The sequence below is a fragment of the Oratosquilla oratoria genome, chromosome 39, assembly GCF_046742065.1.
Source record: "Oratosquilla oratoria isolate Oo_2021 chromosome 39, ASM4674206v1, whole genome shotgun sequence".
NCBI classification, from domain to species: domain Eukaryota; kingdom Metazoa; phylum Arthropoda; class Malacostraca; order Stomatopoda; family Squillidae; genus Oratosquilla; species Oratosquilla oratoria.
The window spans coordinates 31,298,268-31,309,236 of record NC_134815.1 but is presented as its reverse complement, the minus strand read 5'-3'; the positions used below and the strand labels follow the sequence as shown (position 1 = coordinate 31,309,236).

At 42.0% G+C, this 10,969-nt stretch overlaps 1 long non-coding RNA gene across 1 annotated transcript in view; it reads left to right on the top strand.

Moving 5' to 3' along the window:
- Positions 1–9,690, top strand: part of LOC143020334 (uncharacterized) — a 44,065-nt gene extending 34,375 nt beyond the window's left edge. Inside the window, exon 3 of the long non-coding RNA XR_012965892.1 lies at positions 9,577–9,690. This is a non-coding gene — a long non-coding RNA (uncharacterized LOC143020334). The remainder of the gene's footprint in view (positions 1–9,576) is intronic.
- The last annotated feature ends 1,279 nt before the right edge of the window (positions 9,691–10,969 follow it).

Genomic DNA, 10,969 nt, shown 5'->3' with positions numbered 1-10,969 from the left:
TCATTTTTTCTCATCTTTCTCTTCCTCTCTGTTCTTTTTCACCTTCCCATGTCCTTCAGTGCAAGTCTCGTTCTCAACCAGTTCCTTGTTTTCGTTTTTATTCCATCTTTTACTGATTCTTTTGAATTTCTTTTTTGACCAACCAAGTGTATTGTGCTCTTCTTTTTACCAATGCATAAATGTTTGTTCTTTTGGTGTGGTTGAGTAAGATGTTTTCATTTTAAGATTGTCCAATAGGAAAGGCGTTACAGATTTAAAAACAGCAAATAATTTTGTAAATGTTTTATTTACAATAGATAATAAATACAACATAACATATATATATATATATATATACGTATACATACATGTACATATAGATATATGTATATATATATATTATATATATATATCTATATACATATATATATATATATATAAACATACATATGCATATATATGTATGTATATATGTATATATATGTATGTATATATATATATATATATATATATATATATATATAACCGTCATATCACCAGGATATGACCCACAAACCTTTATTTCATGTGTTGAATCTCTTGATAACCTATTTGCTACGACGACGCTCTCTAAAAAGATTTTATTCTACCTAACGCCCGACGACTTCATTCAATTGAGGGCAAGATCCCAAAAGATCAAATTCCTTTTGAGCGCATCCAGTCCTTCAGTTTCTTTCAGGCGGAAGATCCGTGACGTCATGATCTTGTTGACTTCCTCGGCCAAGGACCGAGGCTTGTTCGACCATTGTGTCATTTAGCGGTTCTTGATCTGGGGTCCAGTGCCCACCCCCCCTACCCCCACTAGGGGGTCGTGGCTACTCAACAGTGGGCCGCAGAGTTCCCAGAAGGTCCCGCAAACCAAAAAATTGTGGTAGTTCGGGGATGTTTAACAGTTTTATTCAGTAATGAAGTGGTCCAGCTGAGGCGAAATAACAGCAGGACATAAGCATGAGAGATACACGAGATCTCATGATGTTTTGTTCCGACCTGGAGTGTTGTCCCGGATGCGGAATCTCCACAAAGAAACTCCTTGACCCTCTTCAGTTCCGAGAGACGCAGCTTTGTTGTGGGAAACGGGTGATTTTATTAATGAACGGAAAGAAGAAAACCTCTCCCCCCTCTCCCCCTCTCCTCCCTCCCTGAACTCGTAAGGTCTTGATCGAACGAGACAGTGTTCCTGTCAGGGGTCGCCCTCTATCTTCATAATGTTGTTTGTCCTTTGCCAAGATGACATCTATAGTCTGCATGACGGACTAAAATATTTAAGAATCGGGAGTGAAAATAGTTTTCTTGTGAGTTCAACATTGTCTTGTTGACTCAATCGAAATATCCATCTGTAAAAAGAAATATTCGAACTGCTTTGTATTTAATTCCCTTAATATTTTGTGGCCAACACACAATTTTTTTTCTTAATTTGTTAACGCCAGCGGTTCCTGGAGAGGAATATATATATATATATATATATATATATATATATATATATATATATATATATATATATATTTAACTTGTCAAAAATGTACACTAAAACAAAGCACATCAATCCTCTGAGTAATATTCTTAGAAAAAAAAAATCAACTTAGCACGAGGTTGCACCAAAACAAACATTCGCCAGAACCCTCCCCCAGCGAAAATAAAATCAATTTAGAGAAAGACACAAAAACTTGTTGATGACTTTCGTATGAAGAGTACACCTTTCACAGGAACATTTCTGACGTTCACCTCGCCTTAGAATATTAAATGTAAAAATTAAAATATCTAAATAAATAACAATGTTATTATTATAACAGGGGAGCCGTGGTAAATGATTTGTGTGCACATCAAAGATGCTGACCTTCTTGACGTCACTGTCTGTATATTGTAAGAAATGAGGTCATTGAAATATCATCGATCTCTCTTCTTGTTGAGACCCAAAGACGTCGTGCGACCCTAGGGCACTGACTGAACGAACTGAAAATGTCCGTAAATCACGCGGTCCTGAATGAGGAAACATGATAAAGTCCATAAATAAAACGACAAAAAGAAAACGACAAATCACCAATTGAGGTCAATCATTCAGTCCACTGTCCTGCGGGTTCATCTGAACGACACTGACAGGCTTGTTATGACACAAATCGCACATAATTATCTATTCAAAGACATATAGAAAGTCCATTTAAAAGTCTCTGTTGACTTGTAAACGAAATACTTGGTTTAGTGCCCCTGTTTGATCGTAGGTAGTTATGAGGTTTCCAAAAGAGTCCTCCACAGTCATTAGATTATGACTTCGTTTTCAGTCCTTGAAATGCTTCTCAACTCTAACCTAGCGCAAACTAAAGTAACAAAATGTCTTAATCTACGTCATGATTCCGGTAGATAATAAAAATCTGGTAACAGTAAATAAATAAAAAGTTTGTTAGCCCATGCAGGACTCTCAGCTACCATACAATATTCCCTGCCAGCCACTATTTCTTTTGTGAAGCCTGGCGATTAAGTAGTTCCAGAACAAGAACAGAATATTAACTAGTTAATTTTAAGACAAAGTTAAAGGAATACAGACTAATCATGAAAATAATTATCTTCCCAAGTTTCCCAAAGCAAAGCAAAGCATGACGCCATCTCCTCAGTTGATGACGTCATGTCGACGGGACTCAACCTGCACAACACTGACTACGAAGCACCACAGACCAAACGTGTATGGAAAATCTGAAGTTTTATTCATACGATTGCGCACAATCTAATCTTCTTACCTACTTACTCCTGCAGGTGTAACTAACAACTGTTTGGCAGATGCTGCCAATATCTTCTTTTGATTAACATCCATCAGAATAAGTTGGTGAACATTAAAGCAAGATCTTGTTTGTATGGCTCGATCAGCTCTTGGGAGTTTGATCATTCCTCGTCGAATAAGGGTCAAAGCGTTTCTTTAACGTTCCCCAGAAACCAGACGTCTGGTACACCTTATTCCCCTTCCCCATACTCATCCTGGAGGAGTAGATGGGTGGCGTGGAAGAGGAGGAGGCGTCGCTGGGTAAAGAAAGAGGGAAAGAGCGGATCATATGTCCTCTCACCCGGCCACGGTACATCACGACGACCAAAATGGCCAAGAAGACACAAGTGGCCGTGCCACCCAGGATGGCCGAAGCCAGAATGGCACTACGTGTGGACACATTGATTTCTTCTTTATCACGTTCATACTCTGGGAACTGCGCTCTGTACAAGTCTTCGGGAAACTTGGCAAGTTTGATAGTGGTTTCTTCGGGCAGACCGAAGGAGAGACCGTTGCCTTCGGCGATCGTGGTGGAGTTGTGAAGAAGATCCAGCACAGAAGACATCTGGTCGTTCGGGGATTTGATCGGAGGAGGCACATAGGGCGGGATGAGTGTGGTCCTCTGTGTAGTCTGGTGCCGATTTGTGAGTATTCTTCTTCGATATCCTGCTCTGTCTCCTCCCAATGAAGACCCCGAAGGTCGGTAAGGCTTGTAGACCTCTGAGCCATAAGATCCGGTGTAAGGTCGCAGGGACATGGGGGTCGTGGAAGTGGTCGTTGATGGGGTGGTTGCAGCTGCGGGATCGTCTTCGTCGTTTGATTTCGTCGCCGAGGTTTTGTTGGCTGTTCCTCCAACTTCGGCGACCGAGAAGAGCGACCCGAGGTCTTGGAGAATGTCTGAGGCACTCAGCCCTTTCTCCCTCATGATGGTGGCGATGTCAAGCTTGATGGCTATTGGCTGTTTTATTTTCTTCTCTCCCTCGTTCTCTTCTGTAGTCTTTTCGCTTTCTTCGCCCGGTGTTACTTCAAGGGTACCATTCTTTTTGTTATCATCGTCTTGTTTTTCGTTTTCTCCCGCGTTCTCCACATCTTTATTATCTTCCTCTCCGTCCTCAGTCTCTTCTTTCCCTACACCTTGATCATCTTGAGAATCCTCTGTTTTGTTGTTTCGACTGATTGATCCTCTGGTTTCCAACGGCCTTCGATCAGGTTTGAATCCTGGACGGAATCCAAATATGTGAGGCCTGGGAGCCTTCTTTGTAGTTAAAACCAGATCTTCTGTTGACGGCGATGTTGTTTGTGTTATCAAAGATTCAGTTGTGGTGCTGGTTGTTAATTCGTCTGAGGCGTCTTCTGATTCAAAGTCAGTACTTGACTCGGTTGTGGTTGGAGATGGAGATTCAGTTGTGGTAGTGGTAGCGGTGGTGGTTGTGGTGGTGGTTGTGGCTGTGGCTGTGGCTGTCTTCCTGGAGAAGTTAGGAGGTTCAATGATAGAGAGTCCCCGATCTGTCTCGTGTTCATCGTTAGGGTCCTCTTCGGCCTCCGAGGCTCCACTGCCTCCTTCGGTCTCTCCCTCCAATAATTTCAGGAGGGACTCGAGGCTACCGTGGGCCCTGACGAATTCGCGTTTGGTGAGAAACCGTTCTTGGATTTTGTTCGTGAAGTCCCTGAGGGACATGCCATGGCCCGCGAGCTCCTTTAGGAAGAGGGGCAGTGGCATGCTTAATCCCTGAAGGATCTCAGATAGACTGATGGGACGTCCTCGGTCTGTGGATGAAAAAAAAAAAAATTAATAATAATAATATTTTCAACCAAGAACAGTGTTTATGAACCTCTTTAACATGCTGACGCATTGAACAGATTTTCTTGTGGTATATTTCAACTGAGGGTTTTTAACTCGTCTTTAACGGATCTTGAACGATCAAGACTGAAGTAAATTCTATACAAGTCGTTACCATGTTGAATGTGCTAAGGTATTCTATTTATCATTTAGGTATTTGTGTGTCCCAACAAGATTTACAGAAATCTCGTTGTCGTATAATTTGCCTAGGCCTCTAGCTAAGAAAAGACAGTTTTAATCAAGTAAGGAACGGTAACTAGCCAGAATAGGGGGCCTTGACTGTTTTAGCTAAAACAAAATACGGGTCAAGGGGTTGAATGATGGATGATTGTGTAAATACTGGCAGACGAACCAAAACCTGTTGAGGGTAACTTTTGCTAATGGAGTAAAAAATTAAATCGATGAAGAATATGAATTGGAATTTGTAACTTACTCTTCTTTGGGTCACTTGGGACATTTGTCCTTCTACCATTTGGGCCTCTCGCGTCTCTGCTGGGCTCCTCATCTGCATCCTCCTCTGTGTCCTGTCTCCTCTTTTCCTCGCGGTCATCCTTGGAATCAGACTCCTTCGGTGCCGGCTGAGGAGACGGTGTAGTTGTAGGTTCTGTCGTGGTGGTAGTAGCCGTCGTCGTGGTTGTAGTTGTCGTCGTTGTTGGTTCAGCTGTTGTTGTAGATTCAGTTGTCGTCGTCGTTGTTGTTGTTGTTGTTGTTGTGGGTTCAGTTGTTGTTGTTGTGGGTTCAGTTGTCGTTGTTGTGGGTTCAGTACTTGTTGTTGTTGTGGGTTCAGTTGTTGTTGTTGTTGTTGTTGTTGTTGTGGATTCAGTTGTTGTTGTTGTGGGTTTATTTGTTGTTGTTGTGGGTTTATTTGTTGTTGTTGTTGTTGTTGTGGGTTTATTTGTTGTTGTTGTTGTTGTGGGTTTATTTGTTGTTGTTGATGTTGATGATGAAGGTGACGTCAGTCCGGGTGTCGTTGTCCGTTCACTAGTTGTTGATGTCGATTGTGACGTACTTGGCAGACTAGTGGTTGGAGAGGTTGATCTCGTCGTGGTAGGTGTTGTGGTTGAGGCTGTTGTTGGCGAAGTGGTTAAAGTTGAAGGAAGTGAGGTCCATGGGGTAGTGAAAGCTTCGCTGACCAGAGACGGTGGGAATAGCGGAGGATCCCCAAAAATAGTTGCCCTGTGTTCTTGTCTTCTCCTGTCTAGAATAACTCTTGGCTCAGCTCCTTCGACGACGTCATGTCGCGTCTCTTTGACATCTTCCACCTCTGATCCTAAGGTTAAACTATCCTGCTCGGGAATTGGCTGGTTTAGATTCCAATGATCACCTCCGCGACGTCTGGGATGTGTCTCCGGATTCTGTTCTTGTGCGTTGGTATCCTCCCCAGTTTGTCTGTTATTAGCAGCCGCTTCCGTAGGAGTGTGCCCCAGAACGTTGCCCCGATGACTTCCTTCAACAGGTTTGTCTTTATAACTTCCGGTAATCTCTCCATGGGCGAGCGTCTCTTCTTTAGTAGGATCTTCCTGAGTAGGTCCACTTTGACCATCCTGATAAGTGTAATCGGTGAAACCTTGTCCTTGTTTCTTTTCTTCGGTTGCAGCATCTATGTCGTAGTAAGCTTCCATAAACTCGTCATAGAGGGAATCGTAGTAGTCGTAGTGGGGGTGAGTATCATAACTGTGGTCGTGATTAGAAGGGGTTTTCCCTGACTTCGCGTCACGGACCTCAGACACAGTAGGATGACTATTTCCCGGGTTTGGCTCTGTCAGCGCTGAGTCACCTGACTTCTCTTGTGGGCCCTGACTATCCTTTGTGGGTAGTTTAGATGGGGCTTCAGCTTCCAAAGGTGTGGAATCAGTATCTTTTGTGACCTGATTTCCCGGAGACGATGGCTTGACCGGGTACTCAGGACCCCTGAAGTTGCCTTCGGTGTTACTCAAAAATTCGCTGCCCTGTAAATTGGAATGCGTCTGGTCGTTGTCAGCCGTTTCAGAAAATTGAGGGATATCATAAGACACATCCTCCGTTCCATCTGCCTTGAAAATCGCCTCTGCGCCTTCATTCGGCAGACTGGGATCGATTACATGTTCATAGGATGCTACGTCTTCAATCAATGAGTCTCCCAAATTGAGGAAAGCTCCGAGACTTCCAGGGTTAATGAAAGCACTGGCCCGGAGGGTTGGTCCTGGTGGTGGGTGAGCTTGGGATGGTGTCTCGGAAAATGACGGGGGAGCTTGAGGTGATGTTTCGGGAAGGGACGGGGGAGCTTGGGGAGACACTTCGGGAAGAGGAGGGGGAGGTTGGGGTGATGCTTTGGGAAGAGGTGGGGGAGCTAATACTGATGGAGGTTGGAAGTTACTCTGAAGGTCTGTGGTTGGTCTTGAGTGATGAACAATTTCATGACGGTGGTCGCTGTCAGGGTTGAAAAATGGATCAGCTTCACGTAATGGTAGATGACCCTCATTTGCGAATTCAGGGTGTCTAAAGTCATCCCCAGGGGGATGCTCCGGCCAGTGACCAAAGTTTGTATCATCTGAAGGGTTAAAGGGCCTGTTTGCAGGGGCACTCTGTCCAAAGGGATCAAATCGGATTCGAGAGTGGTAGCTTTGACCACGGACCTCCGAGTCGAACGGATAAGAGTCATCGGAAGACAAAAACGGAAGGTCGAATAGAGATGGACGACCATTTTCTGCTTTCAGGTGAGGTCTGCGTCCTCTAGGAGGGTTCCTGGAAAACAAACACCATAAGACATGGGAAGTGACAAAGTAAAATAAAAAGTAAAGATGATATCACACAACTACGTGTCACGGTTATTCTCAAATATTCCCCATTAAAGCCCAGACTGACCTGAATACATAAAGAACACATAGTGGCTAAACATAAACTCAGTCAATAGGAAGAATTGGAGCTTTAATTGACGAGTGCGCATACAGGCTCCATCAGTTCTATAAGCGACTTCAAACAGTGGATTGCCTTCAGATATTTGCTGTCTGAACCTCCTTCCTACCTGTCTCCCGATGTCACAGTCCCTGTTCTTTGATTCCCCAGAGTTGTTCCCCAACGTCTTTTGTCGTCCTCTTCTCTTCCGTCTCTACTCCCCAAACCTGCATCGGACCATAGTTCCTCATACGGCAACAATATTTCTGGATCTCTGGTATCCCCCTGGTTGTTCTTGGTATCCGGTATTGAGAGTCTCGTGGACTTATACGTCTTGGATGGTCTTGCCTCCTCCTCTCGCCTGCTGATTCTCAGCCAAGGTCGCTTCAGGCCTTCGTGATGACTCGACTCAATGTAAGGCAAGATCGAGGTCCTTCTCCCTTTAGTCTTTGGCACCGTGGCAGCAGAATGGCTGTTGTCATCACTGTGAAGTCCCGATGGATCAGAAGTCTGAGAGGTGTCTTTCTGGCTGTCTGGTTGCCTGTCGTGTCTTGCTGAATGTCTCCTGCCTGGCCTCCTGCGGTTAAGCCTTGTACCTGAGGGTTGACGATTTGACCCCAACCGTCTACTTCTACTCCCAGTTGAGTCAAGTCTGTCGGTTTTCTGTGTGACTGAGAGAGGAGGAGGAGAAGGAGGAAAAGGAAGGAGAGGAGTATGTGAACCTTCTGGATCTGAGGAAAGGGAAGGAAGGTAAGGGGAAAGGTCCAAAGAAGGTAAGTTGCGGATAGGCGGAAGACGCTCCCCGTGGAAGAGTCGAGACGAAGTTCCCCTGCGAGGACCTTCCCGAAGAGCCTCTGAGGGAGTGTACCTGGAAGAGGAGAGGTAGACAGAGGGCATATGGTTGAACCAATAACCAAGGCTAAGACGAAAGGTCTTGCTCTTTGTTAGGTGCATCTTCCGACCCATAGGAAGGAACGTCAGAAGAGTCTTCGAAAAGGCACTACGACGGTTACCGATCCATCAGGCTGAGGCTGATGGATCGGTAGGCTGTAAAGCCCCGGTCACACATACAGTGAGTTCGTTTGGGTAGAAACGACTTCGTTTACAAATTTTTATTTTTCTAACCTCCAAATGTCATATTACCTTTGAGTCATATGTTAAGAAGCTGAATGACGAACTAAGAGAAGTTAAACCTATACAAATATTAGACACATTGTTGAATTATCCTTAGTGAAGTCTAGAATACTGTGAGTGAAGTCCTGCAGCTTTTCAAATTCACAACAGTTGAAGAGAATCGTGAAAGTGTGACTGGGGCTTAACAAGTAGGGAGCCATTACGATGTCTCTGTGTGTGTGTGTGTGTGTGTGTGTGTGTGTGTGTGTGTGTGTGTGTGTGTGTGTGTGTGTGTGTGTGTGTGTGTGTGTGTGTGTGTGTGTGTGTGTGTGTGTGTGTCTTTGTTTTAGAAGATATAGGACGTGTGCTAGATCCAACCACTTCATCACAGTGAACGCCCCTTAAATGCATAGAATAGTCTAGTTTTAGTAATAACAAGATCTATAAGGATTACCATTTTCTAAAGTATTTGATTGTAATGATCTTTAGTTCCTTCTCTACGATGATCATTCCTCAGCCGAACTGAATATCTGGGGTCATTCATAATAAGTTCATGGAGGAGTTACTGCATTGAAATGGCAAAGTAGAATCTAGCATGTCAATCATCATGACCAAGCTATAGTATAAAAAAGCCAGAAAATCTTATGTGGTGGCCACATGTACGGCATGCATTTTTGTATCTAGTTACTAAAGCACTATACCAGGGTTGTCAAACTCGTGGCCCAAGGGCCAAATGTGACCCACGGGATGGTCTTAAATGGCCTGCGAGTTACTATAATTGTAATAATTAGTATTGTATTTATTAGGTAAGGCCAATTTTACGTGTGTAAGTTCAGATGAACCCAAATAATGTGTTTTTTGGTAAACCTGGATGACCAGCGAAATAAGTTGTAATCTTCAGTCTTGCCAATAAGTAATTACCGCATCTTCGATGGCCCTCGAAAGGATTTGAGTTTGACACACCCGTACCATACCATTTCAGCCCGCTACTCGAGAGAGAGAGAGAGAGAGAAAGAGAACATGCACGACGTTTGAAAGGAAATGCGGGGATCAGCAGCAGGTAAAGGATCACAAATTTTAGTCCCCTTCAATCCGGTGACGACATCAATAGCAGATGCAATAAAAGGTGTCCCCGTGTTGAATGTGTTAAGATTTTTTTCTTGACGTAAACCTCCTTCATTGCAATGACATGTTTCAGAAATTCATTCGTTGATAAGCATTTATCTATTTATTCATCTATTTATATAGAAATTATCAAGTAGCTTATTTTGCTCGATTATTTATTTGTTTATTCATTTATTCATCTACTTATTTAGTACAATCATCTACTCTTTTAATCATTTATCTACTTATTTAATACAATACTTTCTTCCTTTAATCATTTATTTATCTATTTGTTTATTTGTTTATTCATTCATTTATCTATTTACTCAAACAAATTTTATGTATTAGTTTAACTATCTATTTACTAATTCTTTTTATTGATTATTACAATTATTATTATTATTATTAATATTATTGTTATTATTACTATTATTATTATTATTATTATTATTATTACTATTATTATTATTATTGTTATCATTATTATCATTATTATCATTATTATCATTATTATTATTACTATTACTATTACTATTACTATTACTATTACTATTATTATTATTATTGTCATTGTCATTGTCATTGTCATTGTCATTGTCATTGTCATTGTCATTGTCATTGTCATTGTCATTGTCATTGTCATTGTCATTGTCATCGTCATCGTCATCATCATCATCATCAATCATCATTATCTGTTACGTCTAATTCCAGGTGTTTCATAGTGCTTCAGGCAGACTGTGGGCAAGATGGGCTCTTAATATACCAAAGTTTGCCTCGATTCTTCCCCTTCTGCTGAATTAAATCGCCGGCATTAATCCTTGCTAATTTTGCACATTTTCTAATATATATATATATATATATATATATATATATAAAGATAATAAATGTGAGTGAGTAGTTGTAGTATTGTTTATTATTCATGATAAATTGCGCAAAATTTGCAACTACGAGTATAGTCTAGATTACCTCATTATTAAGGAAAAAAGTTTATATGAAATTTTACTAATAGAACAGGTTGTATCAGCAGAGCTGAATTCAGAATTGCCAATATTAGTTTTGAGAGTGTATAATAATAAAATATCCCCAAAATGGAAAAAAATAGCCAACTAAAGGAATCATGCAACCATAAGAAAGATGCCAACAGAAAAACATGATGTTCCTTCAAATGCGTCATTGCGATCGAGGTCAGTGGGACGAGGTAGTTAGTGAGCCAATGGGTCAAACCACTGTCGGGGTTAGTGGTTTAGTGTCGCGTCCTGATTCTCCCCACT